The sequence below is a fragment of the Mustelus asterias genome, unplaced genomic scaffold (assembly GCF_964213995.1).
Source record: "Mustelus asterias unplaced genomic scaffold, sMusAst1.hap1.1 HAP1_SCAFFOLD_491, whole genome shotgun sequence".
Taxonomy (NCBI): domain Eukaryota; kingdom Metazoa; phylum Chordata; class Chondrichthyes; order Carcharhiniformes; family Triakidae; genus Mustelus; species Mustelus asterias.
In genome coordinates, this window is record NW_027590443.1 from 196,009 (window position 1) to 210,264 (window position 14,256).

The window sequence follows — 14,256 nt, forward strand, 5'->3', positions numbered from 1 at the left end:
AACTTGAAGGTGTAACAAGCAATTAGGAAGATAAATGGTATGTTGATCTTTATTACAGGGAGATTTGAGTGCAGGAGTAATTAAGTCTTGCTGCAGTTGTAGAGCCTTGGTGAGACCACTTCTAGAGCCTTTTATGCAATTTTGGTCTCCTCACCTCAGGAATGATATACTAGCCATAGAATGAGTACAACCAATCTTCACCAGACTAATTCCTTGGATGGCAGGATTTGTTTTCAGAGGAACGATTGTGGAGACTGGGCTGGTGTTCTCCAGAATTTTGAAGAATGACAGGTGATCTTATTGAAGTGTACAAAAATCTTACACGGCTTGACAGGGTAGCTGCACAAAGGAAGTTTCTCCTGGTTGAGGGGGGGGTTGAGGTCCAGATGCAGGGGATATAGGGCTGGATTCTCCGACCTCACTCGCAGCCGGGATTCTCTCGTCTCGTTGCAGTGAACGGCGATTTGGCTGAGCGCCAAATTCTCCGTCCTTGCTGGCAGTGGCGGTAGGGAATGAACAGCCAGAGAATTCCAGCCATTGTCTCAATAAGAGACAATTAGGCCATTTTAGGACTGAGATGAAGAGGAATTTCTTCAGTCAGGGGGTGTTGAGTCTTTGGAATTCTTGACTCCAGGGGTTGTCATTATGTTCAAAGTAGAGGTTGATAGATTCTTGATATCAATGATATCAAGGGATACAGGGACGGTGTGGGAAGATGGCATGGAGGTGGAAGATCAGCCATGATCTAGTTAAATAGTGTGGCAGGCTTGAGTGGCCGAATGGCCTACTCTTATGTTCCTATGCTATTGCCCTGAGAAGGGTAAACCTGAAGTACAGAGCAATCCAATTACATTTTTTGATAGGGATATTAACCTTTCATCAACAGAGGTAAGAAGCTCATCCTTGCTAACTCTGAAACCTCCTTCAGTTCTACCACCCTAGTCTCTTGTTAATACTCCACTTCCTTTCTCCCACAATCATTGGCTTTGGCATCAGCTAGCTAGGCTCCAAGTTCTGGAATTGAAACTCTCCACCTCTCTTTTCTCATTTAAGATGCTCCTCAAAGCCCAAGTTTTCAGTCTTATTTCTCAGTTCATGCATAATAATTTCTGTTCTTTCATGCCTTCCCCTTCCACTTGAGAGGACAAATTATAAATAACATCAACAGATTCACTGCCTTTGCAGTTCATAGCTGTTTGGATTGGGTATGTACTAATTTGCTAAATTTCTGGATTATCAATTTGAGTTGATCTGTTCCTAAGTCCGGTTGTGGACTGCATGTTCAGTCTGAACAAGGAATTTTCCCACAGGCTGTATTTCTGCTTGGGAGAATACCTTTACCACATGGACCATAGTGGTTCAAGAAGTCAGCCCACCACCATCTTCTCAAAGGCAACTGGGGACCAGCAGTAAATGCTAGTGATATCCAAACTCCAGATATTAATTTTTAAAAAGCAATCAATCAATCGATGAAAACTTAAAGAAGCCACTGCGAGGGCAAGAATCTTATTGATAAAATATCCCACAAGGTTGTTATTTGTGGGGTGGCACGGTGGCACAAGGGGTGGCACAATGGTTAGCACTGCTGCTTCACTGCACCAGGGACCTGGGTTCAATTCCGGCCCCAGGTAACTGTCTGTGTGGAGTTTACACGTTCTCCCCGTGTCTGCGTGGGTTTCCTCCGGATGCTCCGGTTTCCTTCCACATTCCAAAGGTGTGCAGGTTGGGCTGATTGGCCATGCTAAATTGCCCCCTTGTGTCAGGGGGATTAAATACATGGGGTTAGGGGGATAGAACCTGGGTGGGATTGTTGTTGGTGCAGGCTCGATGGGCCAAAAGGCCTGCTTCTGCACTGTAGGGATTCTATGAACTCAAAACTATGTGCATTCTACTTTTGTCAATGTGCAGGTAGGTGGACTTTTCGATGAGTGAGATAGATGTGATTAGGGATGTTAAAATGAGGGGAAGTGGGACACCTCACAGTGCCAGAGACCCGGGTTTGATTCCCAGCTTGGGTCACTATCTGTGAGGAGTCTGCATGTTGTCCCCATGTCTGCGTTGGTTTCCTCTGGGTGCTCTTGTTTCCTTCCACAGTCTGAAAGACATGCTGGTTAGGTGCATTGGCTATGCTAAATTCTCCCTCAGGTGTACCCGAACAGATGCCGGAGTGTGATGACAAGGGGATTTTCACTGTAACTTCATTGCAGTGTTAATTGTGACACTTATCAATAAACTTTAAACAATGGCCCCAATATTGACGCAGAGGGTGGGATGCAGCTGAGTTGACTTTTAGCAAGCGGGAAAACTGAGAATACGGGGAAACAGTCGACCCGCCAAATCTGGGGGCAGAACGTTCTGTTTCCACAGGATGAAGGCAAATTACTGCGGATGCTGGAATCTGAGACCAAAAGAGAAAATGCTGGAAAATTTCAGCAGGTCTGGAAACATCTATAAGGAGAGAAAAGAGCAGACGTTTTGAGACTGGGTCATCTGGACTCGGAACGTTGTCACCGTTCTGTTTCCACCTTGGCAGCCACCAGCCAAACAGCAGAGAGGAGAGATTTGGGGTGAGGTCTGTGGTCGAAGGGGGCGGGGTCTGTGGTCGAAGGGGGTGGGGTCTGTGGTCAAAGGGGGCAGGGTTTATGGTCAAAGGGGGCGAAGTCTGTGGTTGAAGGGGGCAGGATCTGTGGTCAAAGGGGCGGGGTCTGTGGATGAAGGGGGCGGCGAATGGATGAAGGGGGGTTTGTGGTTGAAGGGGCGAGGTTTATGGTTGAGGGGGCGGGGTTTGTGGCTGAAGGGGGCGGGGTTTATGGTTGAAGGGTCAGGGTAGCTCATGCGCCCAGTGGAAGAATTGAAGATCGTGAGGCCAAGAGTTCATGGCAGGGATTAGGGATCGGGGTTGAAGGGAAATGGGACTGAAGTACTGATAGCGGCTGGGAGTTGCAGTGAAGCTTTACAATGACCTCCATCTTGAATCACATGAAGAACTGGATGCTATCGTCCGAGCCAAAAAGAACAGCGTTTGGACTGCTTTAGATAAACTTTTTTGAAAGGACATTCTGTTTTTCCCCAACATTTCTATTGGTCAGGTATATTTCGGAAATGTTTTCAGTCGATCCTCCATCCTCAAGAGATTTGCTGCTGAATAAACAGACTTCCAAATAACACTTGACCATGACCTCTATGGAAAAAACCACTCACTAGTATTGAAAGGTGCCAATGAATTTCGGATTTGATCAACTTTTTTTCTGCTTTAGTCATGTTTTGTGTTTTTAAAAATTTGCAAGTTCAAATCGTGCCGGTTGCTATAGTTCCACTAAATTCAAAATGTTCTCCCAGATGTCACCAAGCACTTTATTTAAGCAATTTAACCACAAGTGAGTGTGCAATCTGAATTTTTAATTGTGAGTTAAAACATGTTTATTCAAGGGCAGCTTTTGGGTGTGAGGTCTTTAATTGAAGTCATGGTAGGCTCCCATGACCTGATTTGCCCTGTGGGGCGATGAAACAGCAGCACCAGGGACCTTGGACCACAGAATTTATCAACAGACGTTCCTTGGAGCAACAAATTTCTGACGACGAGTAAATAGTGGCTAGTGCGTAAACAGAAACCAGTCCTTCTACACACCCTTATGTTGGTCAGCGAAAGGTTATGTTTTGTAGATCTGAAATGCTGTTAAATCGACAGAAATTTCGGTTCACTTACAAGCTGGATTGATATACGGACTCTAAAAATAGCAGGGAAAAGTGAGAGAGAAATCGAGGGAAATGTGGATCTGCTGTGAAAATTATTTTTATGTAATATAGTGGTAGATACAGCTGATACGATTATTTTCAATGACACTGGATGAGAGAACTTGCAGCGCATCAATTTCTACAATACCTGTACTTAGATGAGCTGAGTTTTGTTGGGCTATGAGAAAGAGGCTGAATTCACAATTGTTATGGCTCAGAAGGGAAGGAGGCCATTCAGTCCATTGTGTCTGCACCAGATCTCCAAATGACTATTATGATTTTGTGCCATTCTCCTGCCTTTCCCTGTAGCCTTGCACATTGTTTTGATTTCAAATAATCAGTATGGAGGGATATGGGCCAAATGTGGGCAATTGGGACTAGCTTAGGGTTTAAAAAAAGGGGCAGCATGGACAAGTTGGGCTGAAGGGCCTGTTTTCATGCTGTAAACCTCTATGACTCTATCTAATGCTGTCTTGAATGCCTTGATTGAACCTGCCTCCACCACACTTTTTAAGGCAGTGCATTCCAGACCCAAACCACTCCCTGTGTGTAACAGTTTTTCCTCACCATGTTTTCTTCTTTTACAAATCACTTTAAATCTGTGCCTTCTCGTTCTCGATCATTTTACGAGCAGGAACAGTTTCTGTGTCAAACCCGCTCATGATTTTAAACACCTCTATCAATTCTCCTCTTCACCCCTTCTTCAAGGAGAACAGTCCCAACCTCTCCAACTATCCTCATAACTGAAGTTTCTCATCCCTGGAACCGTTCCTGTGCACCTCTTCTGCACATCCTTCCAACAGTGTGGCATCCAAAACTGTATACAGCTCTCCAACTGAGTTCTAGCTAGTGTCTATTATAAGTTCAGCATCACCTCCTTGCTCTTGTATTCTATGCCCACATTAATGAAGCCCAGGCTACTGTATGCTTGATTAACTGCTCTTTACCTGTCCTGCTGTCTTCAGTGATCTATGCACCCGCATAAGAATTGTACCCCTTCGTATTGTCTGTCCATGTTCTTCCGACCAAAATGAATCACCTCACACCTCTCTGAGTTGAATGTCATCTGCCACCTATCTGCCCACTCCACCAAGTTGTCTATGTCCTTGTGAAGTTCTACACTGCCCTCTTCACAGTTTGCAATGCTTCCAAGTTTTGTGTAATCTGCAAACTTTGAAATTGTTCCCAGCACACCAAAATCTAGACCATTAATATAGATCAGGAAAAGCAAGGTTCCCAATACTGATCCCTGGGGTACTCCACAACAAACCTTCCTCCACCCCAAAAAATATCCATTACTCTCTGCTTTTTATTAGTCAACCAATTTTGTATTCATGTTGCTACTGTCCCCTTTATACCATGAGCTATAACTTCTCTCACAAGTTTGTTGTGTGGCACTGTATCAAATACCTTTTGAAAGTCCATGTGCATTAGCAGCATTAACCTTCATCAACCTTCTTTGCTACCTCTTCAAAAAACTGCAGTAAGTTAGTTAAACAATTTCCTCTTTTGAAGTCCATGCTGAATCTTCCTAATCAACCCACATTTTTCCAGTGTACTACTAATTCTATCCCAAATAATTGTTTCTAGAAGCTTCTCCTCCACAGATGTTAAACTGACCAGTCTGTAATTGCTGAACTTTACAACCCTTTTTGAACGAGGACATAATGTCTGCAATGCCCGAGTCCTCTGGTACCTTGTCTGAGCCCAGGGCAGATTGAAAAATTATGGCCAGTGCCTCGCAATTTCCACTCTCACTTTGTTCAATATCCTTGGATGCATCTCATCCGACCCTGGCGCCTTGTCAACTTTGAATACTGACAGTGTATCCAATACTTCCTCCTTATCCATTTTGAATCCTTCTCGTGACAGAATTTCCTCATCTGTCAATATGGCATCTACCTACTTAGTAAAGATAGATGCAAAGTATTCATTTAATACCTCAGCCATGTTCCATGTCTCCATGTGTAAATTCTCTTTCTGGTCTGTAATTGGCCCTCCCCCTCCTTTTACCACCCTTTTACTATTTATATGTTATAGTTGACTTTGGGATTCCCATTTATATTGGCTGCCAGTCTTTTGTCATAATCCCTCTTTCCTCCTTATGCTTTTACACCTCCCTTCTGTATTTCTCTTGGTTCTCAATTGTATTTTCTATCCGACACCTGTCATAAGTACATTTTTTCTTCTTTATCTTAATTTCTATCTCCTTTTTCATCCAGGGAGCTCTGGTTTTGTTTGACATACGTTTGCCTTTGAGGAAATAACATCTTGACTGTGCCTGAACCATTTCTTGTTTGAAGGTAGCCCATTCTTAGTTTTTCCCCACCAACCAATCTGACCCAGCTCTGTTCTTGTCTCATTGAAGTCACCTCTGCCCCAGTTAATTATTCTTACTCTGGATTGCCCATTGTCTACCATCTACCATCATCCTAAGCCTTACAATACAATGATCATGATTTCCTAAATGCTCCCCCACTGACATTTGATCTACTTGGTGCACCTCAGTTCCAAGAAGCTGGTCCAACAGTGCATCCTTTCTTGTTGGACTAGACAAATATTGCTGCAGAGAAATTTCCTGAACACAATCTAGGATTGGATCAAAAAAAGCTCCAAATTGCTATCAGGGCTCATGACCCTTTTAAATAACACCACTGCAGGATTCATCTTGCAGCTTCACACTTGTTTTTTCTCTTGCATAAATAATACTGATACTGCTGGGACATTCAATGCCCAAATTTGGGATCTTAAGTTTCACACCAGCTGTTGTGTTGTTAAATGCATTAATTAAGGTTAAGTGCCTCCGGGGGTGGGGGTACTCATTGATTGATGCCTTGCACATGAATAAAAAATACTTGTCTTTTTCAAATTATTGTTTTCTTAAGAGGCCCTGACTAGTATGTTCAAACTGAAGAACGATCGAGGATTACAATATGACCCAAGCAGTTACCTTTGGATGTTTAAAACTGCTTTAAAAAGTTTCAAAACTTAACCAGCTTGGCTCAGTAGCATCCTGCCTCTAGTCAGGGTATTGTTGGTTCATGTTCCACTTGAGAGACTTGAGCAAAAAAGTCTAGTGCATCTGTTGGATGCACTGTCTTTCAAATGAAAGCTGCAGCTTTGAAAGGAGGGCAACAGAACAGTTTAAAAGCAGAAACCCCCATGACTTTGAGGTTTTGCTGGTAAACTAATAAGAGAGGCAAAACAAAATAAATTAGACAGTTGGAATGAATTTGGAGTTTTTCCTGAGGTAGCAGATAGGGGATAGCCAGTCTCGTCATATAGATGGATTTGTAGGAAACAGTTTCTAGCAGATGAAACTTATAAGGCTAAAGAGAGGCTAATTGCTCAGAGTTTTGAAGAGCGATTGGAGGACACACATATTTGCGTGGATTCTTCCACAATAGAAAAAGTAATCCTGAAAATCATTTTAGCTCATTTGGCCACATTTTTGTGGTAGTGTGTCAATCAGAAAAGCCACATGATGAATAATTTCAGAGAAAAGTGTTTCTAAAGCCACCTAAAGAGGCAAGTGATGTTGAAGCTTGGAAATGAAACAAATGCTTTTATGGCTTAAATGATACTTTGAGAGTGTAATAGTTTTCAATGAGATCTGATTTGCTGAAAGCAGGCTGTGTTTAACTAAAAGCAGATTCTGCAGTGTTATATTGGTATTAAAAAGGGAAACTTTCAGGTATCTTCATGATACATGTTAATGATTTCTTATGGGATGGTACTGTGAAATTTGAGAAATGTGTTGTTAATAAGATTAAAGTGGAATGTAAGATTGGAAGTCAGGCTTCAGAGGCTTTTAAATATATTGGTTTAGCCTTCAAGCAGAATTGATTTGAAGTAACTTTGAACCAGCAATCCTATTTAGAGTGCATTATTCCTATCCTAATTAATCTTGTTAGGTCATTACAGAAAGATGGTATCACATCTAAAGAATAAACAACAGTTGCAAATCTTGATTGGTCAGTTGAATTAGTTATGCATTCAGACAAGATTGGATGCCTGTTTTAATGTATTGGAACTAAATGCTACGATGCAGCATCCTAATATTGAGAATATTTTAAGGACAAATAAATCATTATATTTGCTATGGAGAAATATGTACTTGTGTGATCCAAGGATGGAAACCTAAATAACATGAGGTCATGTCAACGATGCTTCTCAAGCCAGTCTTCCTGATGAGTATTCGAGAGTAGCAAATTTCATAATACTTTTGATGGCTGAAAAAATTGGAAATGTTAGCCTGAGAAGCTTAAAAAAAGGTTATTAAAAGTAACTTAGCTGCGGAAACACTAGCTCTTATGGAATCAGTGGATATGGGATTCGATTTGTTAAATATTTCAGAGGAAATTCTAAATAAGGCATGTAATGACACCAGTTAGCCATTTTGAATGTTACATAGATAATCGTTCCTTTTGGGATGATGCTCACTTGACAAAAGAATGTAAGTGAAAAAGGATTACAGATTGACCTAGCTGGTGTGCAACAAATATTAGAAAAAAAGGAAATCTCCAAGATCTACTGAGTTGGCACAAGTCACCAATTATTTGATTGTTTCACATAAAGAACTGTTTGTACCAAAAGATTTTTGGGGGTCACAGAAGAGACTTTTAATATGATGCTTTATCGAGAGTATGGAAAACCATTTTTTCTTTGATTTGATTATGGCCTTAGCTTCACTTTCCTACCTGCCCCCGTAACTCTTGATTCCATTGTTAATCAAGAATATGGCTGATTCATCCTTGAATATATTCAATGATCCTGTTTTCACTGCTTTCTGGGAAGAGAACTCCAAAGACTAATGACTTGCTGAGAAAGGAGATTTCTCTGCATCTCTATCTTAAATGGAAGGCCTCTTTTTTTTAAGCTTCCTTCCCCCCACTTTCAAATTCCTCCATATGTGGGTAACACCCTCTGTTCATCTACCCTGTTACACCCCTTCAGAATACCAGGCAGGAAGCTGCTATCTGCACAGAGACATGACAAAAGTGGCACAAGGTCTCCATTGTGTGCAAGTGAATTTCCAGCCCTTTGGCTGGAAATCCCATTGACAGCGGCGTGATCAAAAGATTCCACCGTCGGTGAATGACACGCCTTCTCTCACCACGAGAAACACGCCACAGAGAGGCCAGAAAATCCCCTTCTTTGTCTTTTGTCTGACTTTCTGATACTTAATATCTGCACTGTAATCTGGTTAAGACAGCAGGTTTCTGGGATTGAATTTTATACTCATGTCAACATTTATTGATACCATCAAGTTTTGCATTTATCTGCTGAGAAAATTCTGCATTTGTGGGTGTCATTCACAGGATGAGCGACAAGAAAATATATTCTCTTTCTCATTTTGTTCATCTTTTCATAATGCCTGTTACAATATAAATCTTGGTGTTTTGGGGGGGGGGGGGGCAAGTTCAATCAAACCTTGCTCTTTATGAACAACATTCATTTCACTCACTGCCTCACTCACCTCACTTGCCTAATCCATCTTGTCCATCTGCCTGGAAACTCTGCCCCAGAAATTCAGCAGAGCTGTATTTGCATTCCCCAGGCAGCAAAGAAAGACATTGATCCTGTCCTATATTACAAGGTTGGGGTGTTTTTAAATGGACAGTTTTGGGACCATGCCTCCCTGCCTTCCTAATTATGTGTCCACTATCTCCTGAATTGTAATACATTTCATTCTTCAAAATGAGTATGTAAATTTATTTTCAAATGAACTTGGAATCTTTATTATCTTTTGCAATCATAACCAGTATTGACAGCATGCCTTTAACATACAATGTTCTGAGGAATGAACAGTTGTTTTTAGCAGAATGTAAGGACGGTCAAGTTTAGCCTCTTACAAATTTAGCCATCATGACTTCATCCTTGAGTGTACATCTGTTTCCTGGCTGACATTGATCTCGATCAACTATGTAAATTACTACTTACATACTCTTCAACCAAATCTCAAACGTCTGAACTTGATGAATATTGCAGTAAAGATTATGGTGTAAAATTCGCTTTGAGAACTTGCATTTGTTAAAATGCAACAAAATTGTAGATTATTGTCCCTCTAAATTGCTGCAGGTCACAGAAATGAATGACCCTTCCTTGCTTTTGACAAGATGGAAAATGACAGCTGTTAAAATTTAGACAAACGGCAACTGATGGAATTAGCCATAAATGTCATAATCTGAGTTTTATTGAATGATTTTTGCTCTCTCAAAGTGAGAGTTTAAGAATGGAGAACTTTGCACATAATGGCTGTCACTATCTGCACCGAGCACTCCCAGATCAAATGGAGAGTAATACTTATTATCTTTTCTAACAAAGAATATTAAACTTAGAACACCAGCCACACGGGCAGTGACACTGATAATATAATGGGGGAGGTGTTGGGGGGCGGGGGGGGGGGGGAGGTAAGGTGGGTGGCATTTGTAGACTTCCTGTTCAGCTGTAGCCATTGGCAAATTTACTGTATCTTCGGCATTCCATTCATTTTTTATTAGCTTTACAGTATTAACAAAGTTTATTTTTTCTCCCCTTGCTCTTCGGTTAAGGAAAGTAAGAAAATATTAAAAGGAGACACCACTATTTCAGCCATTAATCTAAGAACCCAACAGTTTTAAGAAATTTATTGATTCTAAAGTTGCCATGATTGAAATTGGAAACTGCCTAGATGGCGGATTGAAGCTGCCTAACCAATGTCATGTGCAATCTTTGCAGCCACCAGAGACAATGGCCAGGATTTTCTGGTCCTGCCTGCCACTGGGATTTTCTGGTTCAGAAGTCAATGGACTTCTGGCTGGCCCACTGCATCCCCTGTGGCAGGTCCTGCCACAATGGGACCAGAAAATCCCGATCTGCATATTTTCATCATTTCATTCTGGGCTGAGTACGTGATCAAGTTTCAGCAGTGCAATTAATGAACCCACTATGGTGGCAACAGGTTAGAACCCATTTTCAGGCACATAACCAACTGCATGCAGACAGCTCACATTCCAGTCAGAAGGCTTGAGGCTCACCCAAAATTGGACCTCGGTATTCATTTCAGTAAATTAGTTGAGCTGCTAGTGTTTGTCCTGCCTCTAGAGACCACTCAGCCATTTGTAAAGGATCAATTTCAGGGCACTTATCTCAAAAAATTGGGTTCGCCCCAGGGAGAACAAAAAACAGTACTGCACAGGAACAGGTCCTATGGCCCACCAAGTCTGTGCCGACACAGATGCCTCTCTCATCTAATATTTTCTTGCCTCAATGTGGTCTGTAACCCTCTATTCCTTGCCTATTCATGTATCTATCCAGATGCCTCTTCAACATTGTTTTAGAATCTGCTTCCACAACCTCTTTCGGCAGTGTGTTCCAGGTATTCATCACCATCTGTGTGAAAAGCTTACCCCTTACATCTCTTTTAAACTTTCCCTCTCTCACTTTCAACCTATGCCCCCGAGTAATTGACCCTTCGACTCTGACTATCCACTCTATCCAACCCTGTCATAATCACGTAAACCTCTATCAGGTCCCCCCTTCATTCTCCGAAGCTCCAATGAAAACAATCCAAGTTTGTTCAACCTTTCTTCATAGTCCATATCCTCCAAACCAGGCAACATCCTGGTAAATCTCTTCTGCACCCTATCCAATGCATCAGCATCCTTTTGGTAGTGTGGCAACCAGAGGAACGAGAACAGGAAGGGCCAGATTGTAGATTGAAAGAGGTCTATAGGAGTCCTATGGAATTGGAAAGAGCACTTTCACTCTTCTAGGCACCATGTCAAACTTAAATAAAATTACTGATTATTTTGTTGGTTGCTGCTTCTTAGCCACGGAGACCACTGAAAATTCATCAAGCACAGTGCTTGCTCTGCTCTACACCACCTAGGTTTGGAGGAGCTCTAGAGCAGCCATTGGCCCCTCACACAGAGAGGGGACTAACACTTGTTTTAGGCAACTATTACGGACCCCTTACAATACTCAAAACAATACAGAACCAGATTTGTTTCCAATATTGGTTGGGTGTATGAAATGAAAGCTGCATTTGCCCACAATATTTTATTGAGAAAAGAAGCTTAAAATAGTAACAGAGGACGGGGGTAATCCCATGCATGTATGTGCCCGAGTTGATTTTAGATCTCTGAAAAACAAACCTCAATCTGAGTGTAAGCAGTCTGTCCATTTGCCCTGGTTTCCTATCAAAATAACAATGAGACTACTGGCTCATGGTGTTTTTTTATGCCCAAATGGTGCAGCAACTTTGGGTGAGGGGCAGATGCGTGGTTAAATTCAAATTTCCAAATATTGATTGCTCCAGTGTCAGCTTCATGGCACCTGTAGCTATGAAGTTGCTGTATTTGCACAGAGCTACAAACTAAAGTTGCTATAGAATATTGAATATTGTCGAAACCAGCGCATTTGAACAATGTGATAAGTGTTTATTACTGCCAATCAATCTCTCCTGCACTGAAAATTACTTACCATTGTGGATCCTTCAGATTTCAATTGTTATTTTTTCTTTTCTCTCTCTCCCCCCCCTCCCCCCCACCGCCCCCCCCCCCGTCCCCCAACACAGACACACACACACACACACACACACACACACAACCAATCTTTCTTTCATTCTCTTTATTTCATTTTCTGTGCTTGATTTGAGACTGACTTTGCCCATTTTAATTAAACTTGCTTTTTGGTTTTTGAACTGTTAGTTTCACAATCATTCAATCTGATTGGTTAAGGAAATACACAGATTAACTGTTAACTCAAGCCCCAGATGTCTTGTTATCTTCTCCATAACAATATCAGTTCACACTGTCAGCAACTTGCCAAACAAAATTTAAAGCCTGAATGTGCAAGGACAAGTTAAACTAATGGCAGATGCTATTGGATCTGCTGCTGCAGCAAAATATGGCCAAATCTCTTCTCTCCAGCCGATCAGTGGAAAAGGGGGTAAAACCTCATGAGAAGGAGTTCTGAAGTTACTTTGATGGCTCGTTAACTAAATGCACTACCTTATGATCTGTACATATGAAGAACCTAACCGATTTTGTCCCTTATTTGTGCTGATCCAGCAGTATCAGTGATAATAGCTGAGCGGGTTTTATGATTGGTCTCAGTACTTGGGCTAAAGAGGACTCAGTGACCCCTCCAATCATTTCCCCATCTCCATCATTTTTGGAAAAAACAACTCCTGCTTTGCTAAGGCAGGATCAGACTTGACAGCGATTTCCTTTTCTCGCCCCCATCCCCATCCCAGCCTGGATTGTGGAAATTCTTTGTCAGCAGCTTTTGTAGAGGCTCACTTCTGAAGAATGGTGTATCAGAGTTGCTGGTATCTGTACCCCTGCACTTGCAAGACTTCAAAAGTGAGGAACTAAAAGGGGAGAAAATTGGTCAGAAGCTTTAAGATTTGAAAATGGTCAATGCCATTTAAGTGAATACTTCTGTGAAGTAAAATAACTTGAAAGCTGCTCAAATAATTTTATCCATTCTCTTCGAATTCAGAAATCTTAAGTTGTTTACACCTGCTAAGTGAATATTTTTATGGGCAGATTACATATTTTACGAGGTTTATGATGCAGTTGAATCTATGTAGTGAAATCAACACCATCCGTAATCGTGAGCCTAACTAACATGCAAGAGGAACAGCTGGATCTGACTGCAGTGTATTGCTCTGTGTCCCTTCAGTGCTGTGTTGACTGTTAGCTAGCTTGTGCCTCCTGTTCTACAATGTGTGCAATTAATAGTTTCAGTCCATCTGGCACAGTCTCCACTCAAAACGCATCAGTATCAAAAAAAACAACTGCAGGCTGGGTGTCTCATTGCAACAGGATACTATTCTTTCTCATCTGGGATCCAAAGTTCAGATTCCATCTAAACTGAGGGGATGAAAGTCTCCTCTTTCTACCAGCTGTAAGGACCCAAGTAAAAAAAAATCTGAACCATCTCAGTTCAGGTCTTGGTGAGTAAGAGACTATTGCACAGAGCTTGTAATAATTCATGATCAAATAGCACAAAAACAGATGCTCTTCTAAAATAGCTGAAATAGCTTACACTGATAGGGGTGTGGTAAGTAGAATTGGCACATTTCTACTGTCGGAACCTCCTCTCCAATATTGCAGCTGGGACAAAGTGAGGCCAACTTAAATAAAAGCAGAAAATACTGGAAATACTTAGGTCAAGCTGCATCAGGAGAGAGAAAACCCGAGTAAATATTTCAGATCAGTGACTGGAAAATGTCAGAAATGAATGGGTTTTAAGCTGGTTAGAGGTTACATAGGAGGAGTATGAAAAATGAAAATATTTCATTGTCAGCAATTACCTCCCTTCATATAAGGACAAAACATGAAACGTTGATCATGCAGAGCAGCCAATTAAAAAAAAAACATATTTATAAAACAGTGAGCTTGATTAGTTGCAGAAAAAATCTCAAACTTTTCAAAGTGCTTCTTTTTCAAAAATGTGGCAGAATAGTCAAAAGTCAGAATGTGGGATAAAAAGTCATACATACTAATAAAACAAGAGATTTACCTTGAA